We start from the raw sequence: 15,305 nt of genomic DNA on the forward strand, positions 1-15,305 counted from the left end.
CTTCCTCCTCTATTCATATTTATACCCATATTCGGATGTAGCTCCTCCATTGATCAACCTCAGCCTTCTTCCTCTCCTATTCTTCCATTCTAGCTTTGCTGAGGTTTCCCCTCCATTATCAGAAGTCCCTCTGGTATCCCCAATACTTCCTAATTTGGGCATATTAGAAAAAACATACGTCCCTTCTCTTTCTGTGCTTGGCTGATCTCACTTAACATAATGTTCTCCAGGTCTTTCCATCTTCTTGTGAATGACATGATTTTGTTCTTTTTTATAGCTAAATAAATCCATTATGTGTATTTCCCATAATTTTGTAATCCATTCATCCATTGATGGAGAACTAGGTTAGTTCCTTATTTTGGCTATCATGAACCGTGCTGCTATGAACATGGGTATGCATATGTTACTGTAGTTCTCTGATTTCAACCCCTTTGGACAAATATCCAGGAGTGGTATAGCCAGATCATACGGTGGACCTATTCCCAGTTTTCTAAGGAATCTCCACACTGATCTCCATAGCGACTGATGTGCTGGAGAAAAGACAGCCTTGTCAACAAATGGTGCTGGGAGAACTTGCTATCCATTTGTAGAAAGATGGAACTAAATCCTTATCTCACACCGTGCACAGGAATCAACTCGAGATGGATCAAAGACTTGGAAATTAGACCAGAGACTGTGAAGTTATTAGAGGAGGGCATAGGCTCAACACTCCAACGTATAGGCACAGGCAGTAACTTCTCAACAAGACCTCCAAAGTGCAGGAAATTAAAATTAAAATTAAAATACAAGAATTCGTGGAGATGTTTACAATAGTCCCAAGCTGGAAACAAGAATCAGCCAGTGAATATTGGTATATTTATACCATAGATGTTTACAGAGGGGGAGGAATCAGCTATAGCAAAGTACAGTCCATACGTTCTATACAAATGATTTTAGAGCTGGGCATGGTGGCACACACCTATAGTCCCAGTACTTGGGCTGCTGAGACAGGAGGATCTCAGGTCCAAGGACAGCCTCAGCACATAGTGAGACTCTTATCAACCTAGCTAGACCTTGTTTCCAAATAAGAAATAAAAAATGGGGCTGGGGGTATAGCTTGAAGGCAGAATGCCCCTGGGTTCAATCCCCAGTAAAACACACACACACACACACACACACACACACACACACACACACACACACTCACACACAGAAATGCTTTTAGAGCTAGGCATAGTGGTGCATGCTTGTAATCCCAGTACTTGGGAGGCTGAGACAAGAGCAACTTGTGAGGCCTTGTTTCAAAATAAAGAATAGAATAGGGCTGGGGGTGTAGTGCAGAGGTAGAATGCTCCTGGGTTCAATTCCCAGTATCACACACAAGAAAGAAAGAAAGAAAGAAAGAAAGAAAGAAAGAAAGAAAGAAAGAGAAAGAAAGAAAGAAAGAAAGAAAGAAAGAAAGAAAGAAAGAAAGAAAGAAAAGAAAAGAAAGAAAGGTAGGTTAGGGTTCCCCAAGGGGACTTGTGCTCCTGGAACTGGGTGCTTACACTGTGACATTCAGGCTGTGCACTTAAAATGTTGTACAATTCTCCCCAGTATATTAGTTTATTTAAAAAGGAAAGTAAAAGCCAGGCGTGGTGGCAGATGCTTGTAATTTCAGCATTCGGGAGGCTAAGACAGGAGGATCACGGCAGTGAGCCCTTTGCAACTCAGTGAGACCCTGTTTCAAAATAAAGAATAAAAAGTAGGGCTGGGGGAGTAGCTCAGAAGTAGAATGCCCCTGGGTTTCACCCCCAGTACCACAAAAAAAAAAAAGTAAAGTACTTCAAATCAGCCTGATACTGGTTTTCAACTGATTTAAAAATAAGTGAGCCAGACATGGTGACAGAACCCTATAATCCCAGTACTTGGGAGGCAGAGACAGGAGGATCACAGGTTCTAGGCCAGCCTCAGCAATTTAGTCAGATCATGTTTCAATATTTGTGTGTGTGTGTGTGTGTGTGTGTGTGTGTGTGTGTGTGGTACTTGGGGATAGAAACCAGGGGCATTCTACCTCCAAGCTACACCCCAGCCCTATTTTGAAACAAGGTCTCACTAAGTTGCAGAGACCTCACTAAGTAGCTGACAGAGAACCTGTGACCCTCCTATCTCAGCCTCCCAAGTACTGGGATTAAAAGTATGTGCCACCACACTCAGCTCCGTGTTTCAAATTTTAGAAAATAAAAAATAGGGCTGGGGGTGTAGCTCAGAGCTAGAATTCTTCTGACTTCAATTCCCAGTAACACAACACACACACACACACACACACACACACACACACACACATCTTTGTCCCTGTTGTCCAAGTGCCAAGGGGTCAAAATAACTGTATTCTCCCCAAGTGGCTGAAAGCATTTCTGTGTGTGTGTGTGTGTGTGTGTGTGTGTGTGTGTGTGTGTGTGTGTGTTACTGAGAATTGAACCCAGGGACCTTCTACCTCTGATCTACACCTCCAGTTCTATTTTATATTTATATTTATTTAACTTTGTAACAAAATAAATGTTACAAGGAATGAGATATTTAAGACGAAATTGCCTCAGAGTATGTGCATTTAAGGAAACAGGGTCTCACTAAATTGTGAAAGGCCTTGTGTTGCTGCAACTGGGATGCGAACCTGTGAACCTCCTGTTTCAACCTCCCAAGTTCTGGGATTACAAAAGTGTGCCGCCTAGCCTGGCTCTCCGGCTGCATTTCTAATTCAGAAACAGTTTGCAAAATTTCCACCCAAAGGATACACTTTCCATGGTCAAAGGGATAGTAAACGAACTATTGTTATAAAGAAGAGTTTAGCTAAGAGACTTCCTGGGGTTTTGAGAAATGATCCCCATACAGCCAAAAAGCTGCACACAATAGCAACAGGGGCAGTGCTAACTTCTACAATTAACTCTGTGCAGTCATGACTTAATACTACATCTTAACAGTAACATTATGTTATGTTCATTACCTTGATGCCATGTACACGGTCTCTAAGCACTTGTGTGCACAAATTTTGATAAATTTTAATTTTTTATCATTTTGTACCTATTTATGGTAGTAAATGATAAAACACACTATTCTCTACATGTATTTTATGTATTTATGGCTTATCTATTTTTTTCAGTATTTCTAGATTACACTGTCCGAGTTTTCAAATTGTTGGGAATCTCAAAACAATCCATGCTAAAGCACATTCATACCTCTGCTTTACAAGGGTCAACTATTACTTTTTATTACGATGTCTAAAAGAAAGGATTCAGGGAAGAAAACAACCTGGGTAAACAAGACAAGAATAGACTCAACCAAAGTACCCAGATGCGGGCTTGATCCCTGAGGAATCCAAAGCTAATTTTCAGCACAGATCCCCCTTAAGGATGTAGTTTCCTTATTCCCTACTGAGTATTTAGCTGAATTTGGGCATTGGGCGTCCCAAAGCTAGCTGAGTTTGCTGTTGCCATGCCTAAACCCCTCTCTTCCCTCTATTCCCGGTTACCATAGAAACCAATAATCAAAAACAACCCTTACCCTCCTCTTCCTTATCCCAGGGGGCAGAACTGAGCACGCCAAACTGCGGCTTTGGATGTAGCAGGGGAAAAAAAAAAAAAAGAGTTAGCTGGAGACTTACCCTTGGACTCTAACAGGATTTGGCATCTGTGTACCTCATGTGATTCTGGGAGAATTCTGTATCAAAAACAGCTTCTTTTTTTTCCATGACAATTCAGGGTTTCTGAATGTCCCAGTAATTGCAGGTGGGGATTTCCTACTCTGCTGGTGCTTCCTTGACTCTCTTGCTTTTTGGTCCAAGGACAATGACATCCTGGCTGGTCTCGAGGGAGTTTTGGGAGTAGGTGTGGCAGTTACTAAGCCCATATATGAGAGCGTACGCTCTATTCCTGGGTGTTTCCCGTTTGCTCTTGTTTGGACATGTTTTAGATTGCTAGGCCCCTTTAAGAAGTAATTCTCTAAATATATAACTTGGGTGAGTTTTACTTAAATTTCAAACCTAAAAACAATAATCACCCTGTAGGAACAAATTTCTTATTCAGAGAAAGAATTTTTTTTTTTTTTGAGCAGGAATCTGGCTGTCTCTCTGAACACAAATTTTATATGCAAAAAAGTCAGAGAGTGGAGGAGACATTTTCTCATAAAATGACTGTGATTGTATATACAGTAGAGGGTTCTATGAGGAAAAATAAACTTGGCAATTTTCAGAGTGACATGACACCTGCAGAAAAAGCCATTAGAGGTATTCTGGCCTCGGTATAGTGGTATATTTTGGGACTGGATTATCTTAATGGATTTTTTGTCTTTGTTCCCATGGACTTGCAGTGGCCTACCCTGACCATCCTATTTACTCATTTTATTTGTTTTGTGGTGCTGGAGGTAGAACCCAGGACACTGCGCGTACTCGGCAAGCTCTCTCCCACCACCGAGCTAGCAGTAGTCCCAGTCAGACCATCTGGTTCAAATGTACTTATCCCACCTCCACACCACCTTAGCATCCTCCAGTTTCTCCCCATGGTACTTTACATACAGTATTCCTTTGTTTTCTGTTTATTATTTGTGGTCCGTTTCTTCCTACTAGAATAAGACCCAGAAATGGCTGGGATTTTCATATTTTGTCGCCTGGTACATACTAAATACTTAGGATCATGTCTTGCACATAGTGAGTACCAAGGAATACTTGCTGACGACATAAAAATTCAGTACCTTAATTAACCAAGTTACAAGTCTTTTCATCTTTTTGTCTCAAATAAAACTAAAATATTTGATTTAAATGTCTTTGCCTGGGCGTGGTGGCGCACACTTGTAATTCCAGCATTTGGGAGGCTGAGACAGGAGGATCACAGTTCGTGGACAGCCTCAACTACTTAGTGAGGCCCTTTGCAACTCAGTGAAACCCTGTTTCAAAATAAAGAACAAAATAGGGGTTTAGCTTTTCGGTAGAATGCCCCTGGGTTCCATCCCCAGTACTGAAAAAAAAAAAAAAAAAAAAAAAAAAAAAGTCTTTGCTGTTATCCAGAGGATATTATAATGGATTTTCCTCTTATTGGAACAGGCTATGCTATCCCTTTCTGTAATATTATTTATTTATTTATTTATTTGGTGTTGGTGGCACTGGAGGTGGAACCCAGGGGCTTTTCTACCTCCGGGCTACACTCCCAGACCTATTTTATACTTTATTTGGAAACAGGGTCTCACTAAGTTGCTGAGAACCTCACTCAGTAGCCGAGGCTGACTTTGAACCTGTGCGATCCTCCTGTCTCAGCCTCCCAAGCGCGGGAATTACAAGTGTGTGCCACTACGCCCGGCCTGTAATATCATTTAAAACAAAATTATTAATAAGTGTTAATCTTCTAATATCAAGGTATAGAATTCCAGAAATTAAAAAAGGTTTTTACATGTAACACATACGTATTATAGGATGCAAAGCAAATTTAGGGTTAACAAAAGATCCTCTGAAGAAGAACTTAAAGACACACATTTGTCTTCAATCATGGCATGAAGTGTCTGTTTGAGGAACAGCATATGAAAAAGTCCATGCCTAATTATAATTATTAAACGGTGTATCGGATGCCTGATATGTGCCAGGCACTTTGCGTACATTATTCCTAAATTTCCCATGAACAGTTCCAGACAAGTGTATTATCAACCACATATACAAGGTGAAGAAACTGAGGCCCAGAGAGGAGAAATAACTTGCCTCAGGTGACACAGATCTCAGATGAGAGAGAACCCAGGTTTGCCCCATCCCATGGCTTCTCCCCAGACGCTCGGCCAGCTTTCCAGAAAATAGTGCAGCACGGTTTCACATGTGTCATTGGTTTCACATTCTCAGTCGACACATATGTTTTGAGTAACTGCTCTGTTCCTAGTCCCAGGCAGGCTTCCTTGGAGATCACTGTAGGAAGCTTGATGTCTTGCTGGGAGGTACTCGTGAACCCTGGGCAGACTGTGTGATGTCACGCGTCAGTGCGGCCCACTCTGGCTGCCACGGGAGCCCTGAAGAGGGAGAAGCCCTGTGGGCCGGGCTCCTGGAGCCTACGTGCAGGGTACACCTTTGCCTTCTTAGCCAGTCGGGGCCACTGGTTGGGTTTGGCTGCCCAACTTCTGTCTCACGGTGGCACCTCAGTCCTCCTCAGCAACCTTTCCCCTGAGGATGTGGCCTCAGGAGAGGGTAAGTCCAGGTCACTGCCTCCCCTGGCCCCTCTAGCTTCTGTGGAAGCCAGAGAAGCAAGTCCTTCCTCTCCCGGATGCTGGGCTTAGATGAGGCATGGACTCAGATCAGCCAACTGCAGGCTGTCTCAGGTCATTTTCTATTGCTATAACAGAATGCCTGACACTGGGTCATTCAAAAGGAGAGAGATTTATTTAGCTCATAGTTCTGGAGGCTGGCTGTTCAAGATTGGGTAGCCCCATTGACTGAGGGACTTGTGCTGCATATAATACGACCCGAAGGGCAAGAGCACACTGCAGGTGCTAAGCAGGCCTGTGTGGAGGAGCCAGGGAGGCATCAGGCTCTCTTTCCTTCCTTCCCCTTCTCCTTCCTTCCTCCCTCCCTTCCTTTCTTCCTTCCTTTCTCCCTTCCTTCCTTCCTTCCTTCCTTCCTTCCTTCCTTCCTTTCTTTTTCTCAATACTGGAGATGGAACCTAGGGACATTCTACCTCCGAGCTACACCCCCAGCCCTATGTTTTATTCTTTTTTTTTTTTTTTTTGAAACAGGGTCTCATTGAGTAGCAGAGGGCCTCACTAAGTAGCTGAGGCTGTTCACAAACCACGATCCTCCTGTCTCAGCCTCTCGAATGCTGGGATTGCAAGCGTGTGCCACCACGCCCAGCTTCTTTCTTTTTCTTTTTTTCTTTTCTTCTTTTTTAAGCAGTACTGGTATTAAACTCAGGGGCATTCTACCTCTGAGCTCTACCCCCAACCCTATTTTGTATTATTTGATTTTGAAACAGCATCTCACTATGTTGTGAAGGGTCTCACTAAGTAGCTAAGGCTGCCTTTGAACATGTGATCCTCCTGTCTCAGTCTCCCAAGTACGGGATTACAAGGGTGAGTCATCATTCCCAGCACCAGGTTTTTTTGTGTTTTTTTTCTAATAGCATGCAGTCGAAATAGCTAACCCACTCTTGCAGAGGGCTAACTACATTAATTCCTCCATGAGGGTGGAACCCCCATGACCTAATTATCTCTTGAAGATTCTATAGTTCTTAATACCATTGTTTTGGGAACCAGATCTCAAACACATGAATTTGAAGGTGTAAACCAGATTCAAACCATAACCCAAGTCCACTCTCAGGACCTTAGATCCTTAGCAAATGACACAGAATGGCAGAACATTTTCAGAGAGCAATGACAGTGGTGGCAGAGGCCAAACGAGAGGACACATCTCGTTCAGCCTGTTCCGGGGATGTCAGTGGTCAAGGGTCTTGAGAACAGACTCAACTCCCGGCCCCATCAAACCTGTGAGCCCATGATAACTTCCCATAAGCCCTTTTTTAGTGGATACAATCTTAAATCTATTATCCTGTCTTTATTGGAAAAGTGTATCTTTTTTTTACCCTTCATCCTAAATTTAACAATAATAGATATAGTGTGTGGAAAAAAAAGTGTTTAGAGATGGTCATGGGATCAGAAAGTGAAATCTGCTTTTAGGGACCTGTTATTTACTTAATCGGATCCTTTTTCCACTGGCCAAAGGCTGATTCTTGTTTAACCAAGCTGGGAAATGTCAATGTTTTTTTTCATTCCTCTGCAGTTATCTGAAGCGTGGTAATCACACAAGACCACCAGACAAGGGAGAAAGCCCCTGATTTGCCATGGGGAACCCCAGGCCTCCAGGCTGGGTTGGGGTTCTGGCTGAGGCATCTGGGAGGGTGATGCCAGGGCCCAGCACCCTGCTGAGCTTCTCTATGGGATTAATGCAGGGAGAGGCTTTCTTATATTTTGGCCCAGCACACAAGATCTTATCTGCAAAACCATAGCGTTGCGCCTGGTCCTGAAACCATGAAAGGATGGATGACCCAGTTACTGGGTCAGTCTGGTGGGACTCCTGCATTATCACCTTCTGCAGTGAATGTGTTCACTTCCTGGCTCGATTTCAGAGTGCATCTGCCCCTTTAAACTCTTAGCACCCATAGCCACAGTGTCGAACAGTAACTTGAATTCATCAAAGCCAATTATTCCAGTGCTTTTTTTCAACTTGCAGTTTTTCATTTTTAGCTGTCATGGGAAAAGAACTCTTAATAAATCCCTTTAAGCACAGGGAACTAGGGCAATTACTGACATTTTAAGAATCATTGAAACATTTTAAAGTTTTTTGATTAATGTTCTAAAGGACATAAGTAATCCTTTTTTCTTTCTTTCTTTCTTTTTTTTTTTTTGGAAGGGCTTCAATTAATTTCAAGGACAGACATCGGGGACACAGACTGTTCAAATCGAATTAATTATCTGGCTATGCCCACAACAATCACACCTTCAAAACATTTGAGGTTGTAGCTAATCGTCTGAGAGTCTCCCACACTGAATTAATTGTACACACCCTTTGGGGCCATGACAGATATATGTACAGGGTGAATTATAACAACTGAAGAAGGAAATCAAGTTTTGTTGGTTAGTGACTCATCAACTTAGTCATGCATTAAATATTCAATATCTGATGTAAAACATTTAAAATCCTGAGGTGAAACCGGGTGGGGTGGCACATGTTTGTAATCCCAGTACTTCTGAGACAGGAGGATTGCAGGTTCAAGGACAGCCTCAGCAACATAATGAGGCTGTCCACAACTTAGTGAGACCCTGTTTCAAAATAAAAAATAAAATGGGGTTGGGAGTGTAGCTCAGAGGTTAAATGCCCCTGGGTTCAATCCCCAGTACCACACACACACTCATACACATACACACACACACACACACACACACACACACACACACACACACACTACTGAGGTTAGCCAGGTATGATAGTGCACTCCTGTAATCCCAGTACTTGGGAGGTTGAGATAGGAGAATCACAGGGTTGAAGCCAGTCTCAGCAACTTAGTGAAGCTCTCAGCAAATTAGTGAGACACTGTTGACAAATAAGAAATAAAACAGATACAGTAGTACAGCCTGGAGGTAGAAGGCCCTTGGGTTCCATCCCTAGTACCACATAAAAAAATAAAATAAAATAAAATCCTCGGGCGGTACTATGGAGCAAAGACACACAGGTTGGGTTAACCAGTCTCAGAACTATTTTTGAATTATAAATTAGATTAGAAATCCCACACGCCGGGCGTGGTGGCTCACGCTTATAATCCCTGCGCTTGGGAGGCGGAAACAGGAGGATCGCGCTGGTTTGAAGCCAAGCCACTCTGGCTTAAGAGACCCTGTTTCCAAATAAAAATATAAAAATAGGTCTGGGAGTATAACCTGGAGGTAAAAGGATTTCCAGAAACCACAGTATCACAAAAAAAAAAAAAAAAAAAAAAATCCCACAGCTTGGGAAAGGAAAGGTAGAAAGATTCCCAGAAATGATGTAACTCAGAAAACTACTGGTGAGCAACCGGATGAGGCTGGGAGGTGGGTTAACTGAAAGGCCAGTCACCTTCTACCACTGGAGAAGTCTGCCCCTGCTGAGTGACATTCAATAGCAGTTGACTTACTGCATTAGAGTATACATGAAAAAGTGAGTGCAGCCAGGTGGAGAGGTGCATACCTGTGCTCCCAGCTACTCAGGATCCTGAGGAAGGAGATGGCAAGTTCAAAGCCAGTCTGGATGAGCCAGGCGTGGTGGCACACGCTTGTAATCCCAGCATTCTGGAGACTGAGACAGGAGGATCGTGGTTCATGGACAGCCTCACCTACTTAGTGAGGCCCTCCGCAATTTAGTGAGACCCTGTTTCAAAATAAAGAATAAAAAACAGGGCAGGAGGTGTAGCTCAGAGGTTAAATACCCCTGGGTTCCATCCCCTGACCCGCAAAAAAAAAAAAAAAAAAAAAAAAAAGCCAGTCTGGACAACCTACAAGTTTCCTGTCTAAAAAAAAAAAAAAAAAAAAAAAAAGAGAGAGAGACTTCCAGGAAGATGGCGACCGAGAAAAGCAGGGCTTAATAGCCCCGCTAACAACCAATCACCATTACCACAAAATCAGCGCCTTTCATAGCCAGAAAACACCATCACCAGAGAAACAAAAAAATCACCAGGCTCCAGAGAGGAGGGGAACTCAGAGCCACAGAGGAGATACGCCGGCTTCACGCCCGGGGATGCGGCAGCAGCGCCTTAATGCCGGCGGCAGCGGCGAGTTCACCAGACGACACCAGACCTACGCACTCAACAGCCCACCAGGCTCCAGAGAGGAGTGGCAGACAGCGAGCTGAGGGACTCAGAGTGGAGCTCAAAACCAGAGAAGAAATACGCCAGCCTCATGGCCGAGGGCGTGGCAGCGGTGCCATATTGCCACCAGCGGCGGCAACAGCGAATTCACTGAGTCCACGACAGCTCCATCTGCATACTCAACAACAGTGAGTCAAATTGCGGGCCCCAGAGGAGAAATCCCAGTACTGTACTCCCAGGGATTTGACCCAGTGGGGGAGTGGCGGTGGCAGAGAAACCACACCATAAGAGAATGCCCAACCTGGCATCCCCCATAGTCTAAAGCAGCCTCTATCGACTCCCTGGGTCTGAGACTCTGTGATACAACCCAGTAATGGAGTAGTGGGGTCTGAGATATCACAGACTCGAGATCCAGAGCACCTTAAGTGAAGTCATAGTGACCCAAGGGAAGAACCCAGAGAAGGCACAAACTTCTGAAATCATGGGAAAGAGGAATAACAATGGAGCAATGAATGCCCACAACCCCACAACATCAGAACCCGATAAAACAGAAATGCAGAGATTTATAGAACAAATCAGGAAAATAACTGTAGAAATAATAGAGGTGCTTTGAAAAGAACTCAGAGAGAGCCAAAAAGAGATAAAGGATGCAATTAATGAAGTAAAGGCCTCAATTCAAAGCACAAACAACCGATTAGACCACATGGAGAATAGAATCTCACTCTTAGAAGATGAGCAATCCAAAAATGAATGCATGGTTTCTAATCTAGAAAAAAATATCCGACAGCAGGAATCTGACACTGAAGAAATATGGGTCCATTTTAAGAGAGCTAACCTAAGAATAATTGGAATAGAGGAGGGAAAAGAAGGTGAAACCAAAGGGATCAACAATCTCTTCAAGGAAGTAATAGCAGAAAATTTTCCAAACATAGAGCAAGAGGTCGATACACAGGTCCAGGAAACTTATAGAACTCCCTTTAGACAGGATCGGAGAAGAGGATCCCCACGTCACATAATTGTCAAAATGACCAATGTGGAAGCCAAGCAGAGAATCTTAAAGACAACAAAAGCAAAGGGCCAAGTGACATTCAGAGGCAAACCAATTAGAATCACTCCAGACTTCCCAAACCAAGTCATGAGAGCCAGAAGGGCTTGGAGTAACATATTCCCAACTCTGAAAGAAAACAACTTCCAGCCAAAAATTTCCTACCCAGCAAAATTTTCTATCAAATTAGATGGAGAAATAAGAAGCTTCCATGACAAACAGAAACTGAAGGAATTTATGTCTTCAAAACCAGTGCTAGAGAAAATACTCAAAGAGATTAACTACAAAGAAGAAATAGGTAACACACACCAGAACCAGAGATACAAGATTTTCCATCCAACAGACAACTTAGATTGGCTATCTGTGGAGATTCATTATTTATGTTAGTCTTTTACCTAACTCTAAATTGTATTGTTTGCTTTTATTGTTGCTAATTTTTAGGATTTCTAGTTGGAATACTAATATACCTTCAGATATAGCATTTGGAAATATTTTATCCCATTCTATCAGTAACTTTTAACTCTGTTTACCTTGTCTTTGGATATACAATATGCTTTTATTTTTTAGGGAGTTTGTTTACCCTTTTGTTGCCTGTGCCATTGAAATCATATCCAAGAAATCACTGCCAATTTCAATGTTGTGAGGTTTTATGACCCAGATTTTCTTCTAAAAGTTTATAGTCTTAAGATTTATATTTAGGTCTTTTATCTATTTTGAGTTAATATTTGTATATGGGACTAGGTAAGGGTCCAATTTTATTCTTTTTCATGTAATTATTATTTTTCAACAATATTTAGTTAAAAGATTAATATTTCCTCCACCAAATGTTCGTGGAAACCTTGTCAAAAATAACTTGACAATATATGGAAGAATTTATCTCTAGGCTTTTATTTAACTCCAATGGTTTATATATCTGCCTTTAAAACAGTACTACACTGTTTCAATTATTGTCGCTTTATATGGTTTGAAATCAGAAAATATATATCTTCTAGCTTTGTTCTTTTTCAAGATCGTTTTGGGTATCTAGAGTCCATATTCCATATTAGGATAGATTTTTTTCTGAAAAATAAATATATAAATATATGATAGTTTCACCTAAAAAAAAAAAAAGAAAAAAATATTCTCTGGTAAGAAAGAAAGCAAAAAGAAATATTGAAATGTTATCTTTAAGTTATCAAAAGCTTGGTATCAGACAAATGAAACTGTTATGTGAGATTATCATTTTTAATTTTGGATAAATTGCTATACTACTAGATGTCAACCACTAAGCCAAGCATGGGAAGGAGGGATGGGGAGGGAATGGGGTGGGGATTGGGTGGGGGCTGACTGGGCGATGTGTGCATGTACCCAGGAGCTTTCTACCTCCGGGCTATACTCCCAGCCCTATTTTATATTTTATTTGGAAACAGGGTCTCACTGAGTTGCCGAGAGCCTCACTAAGTAGCTGAGGCTAGCTTCGAACCCATGCGATTACAAGCATGCGCTACCACGCCCAGCGAGACCCTGTTTTAAAATAAAGAATAAAAAAAGGGCAGGGGGTGTAGCTTGAAGGTAGAATGTTCCAGAATTCCATCCCCAGGACCACACACACACACACACACACACACACACACACACACACACGAAGAGAGAGGGGGGGAGCCACTCAGCTCCTGTATCCCCTCGGCTCAGCTCCAGTATTCCCTTGTGCACAGGGTCGCCTCCCTTTTTTCTTCAGATATGTTAGGAAGCAGCATGAGGTCCTTACCAGAAGCTAACAGATGTCAGCTTCCAGCTCTGCGACTTCCCAGCCTCTGGAACTATCAATGAAATACACCTCTATTCTTTATAAATTTCCCAAGCTGTGGTATTTTTGTTATAGTAATAGAAAATGGGTCAATACAATTATAGTAGCTCACTCAGGAGGGGAGGAATGGTATTTGGAGAGCCGGGTGTGGTGGCGCACACTTATGTTCGAAGCCAGCCTCAGCTACTTAGTGAGACCCTGTTTCCAAATAAAGTATAAAATAGGTCTGGGAGCATAGCCCGGAGGTAGAAAGCCCCTAGATTTCATCCCCAGCACCACACCAAAAAAAAAAAAAAAAAAAAAAAAAAAGGTATTTGGAAACAAATGCCAGAGAGAAACACAATACCATCAGGAGGGCCTGAGAAATTGGCTAGGTCTGATCTTCCATTTTCTAGTCCATGTGGTCCAGCTAAAACTGAAGTTGACAGTGGGCCCCTACTCTAAGGACTCCACCAGCACCTGAACTTCTGATGGGGTGCAGCAGTTAACTCCAGTTTATTACTGCTCCACTGATTTCAAAGGGTCCCCAACTTTCTACTTTACCCTTTCAGCAAGCAGAAAAAGAAATTCACCCTAAGAAACCAATTGCTGGAGAAAGGAGAATTTGCAGGAAGTCCTCATTGTCCCAAGAGAAATATTACCCTCCCCCCAAAAAAGCAATTGGAATGAACCCACTTAAACAGGAACCCAAATGTCATATAGTAAAAAAAAAAAAAAAAAAAAAAAAAGTATATATCTATGATTGGGCTTTGCCTTGAATATTAAACATTCATCACAAAAAGTTTTATCTTTCAGAACACTTCAACTATAATTGCAATTATATACAATTCTTAAAATGAACAGAAAATAGGTCAAGTGTGGATGGGGAGTTTTTCATTAAGGTGGATGACTAGACTGCTTGGGACTGTCACACAGAGACTCTCCTGACTGATCTTCCCAAGCGTCTCTCTAATCCTGTGCTATTTAACTCATTCTCCTTTGTGTCAGTACCCCATCTCTACTGGTTTCCCTGTCTGAATCTGTGTCATTTACTTCTAACCATGGCTTTGCTTATGATACACGAATCAATACAGCTTTCACAGACTGTGTGAACTTTAATTTTTATTTTTTGCCATTTCACTTATGGTAGATTTATTGTATGTGTATTGTATCCCGCTCTGTTGCCCGGAAGAAAATTATTCCTCAAACTGTCACATCATAGGCAAAATGGTTCCCCTATTGAGTTGGTAGTAAACAATGCTTTGGCTATATCCCCCCAATTTAATATATTTTGTTCTCATCATAATTTTCTAAATGTAATTGAAATTGCCATTTTTATTATATCCAAAATGCTTTTACTATACCCAAAAGATTTTTGAAAGACCATTTTTCTTTTGATTGGTAAGTTATTTGATTGTTTTGTTGATCCTTTTTGACATCTAGTTTTATTGCATTGTGAACAGTGCAATAGAAGTAGAAATTCTACTTTTTTGCAATGTATTTACACTTTCTTTAATGCCTAATAGAAAACCCCCCTTTTGGGTAAACTTTTCATGAATATTTGAAGAAAATGTATATTCTTGGACCAATTACAGAATTAATATACATCAATGTATATATATACACACAAATTATATATATATAAAGTATATATATAATTTTTATTTTATTTTTCATGGTACTGGGGATGGAATCCAGGCGCATTCTCCCTCTGAGAGACAACCCTAGCCCTATTTTTTATTCTTTTTATTTATTTATTTATTTTTTGGTGGTACTGGGGGTGGAACCCAGGGGCTTTCTACCTCCGGGCTATACTCCCAGACCTATTTTCTATTTTATTTGGAAACAGGGTCTCACTAAGTTGCTGAGAGCCTTACCAAGTAGCTGAGGCTAGCTTCAAACCTGTGCGATCCTCCTGTCTCAGCCTCTCAAGCGCGGGGATTACAAGCGTGTGCCACCACGGCCGGCTTTTTATTCTTTATTTTGAAACAGGGTCTAAGTTGCTGAGAGCCTCACTAAATAGCTGAGGCTGGCTTCAAACCCCTGTGTTTTGAGCTGGGCATGATAGCACACCCCTGTGATCCCAGTACTTGGGAGGTTGAGAGAGGAGGATCAAAGGTCAAGGCCAGTCTCAGCAATTGAGTGATACCCTCAGCAATTTAGTAAAACTCAGGCGTGGTGGCGC

Source organism: Muscardinus avellanarius, assembly GCF_963383645.1.
Source record: "Muscardinus avellanarius genome assembly, chromosome: 10".
Taxonomy (NCBI): Eukaryota; Metazoa; Chordata; class Mammalia; order Rodentia; family Gliridae; genus Muscardinus; species Muscardinus avellanarius.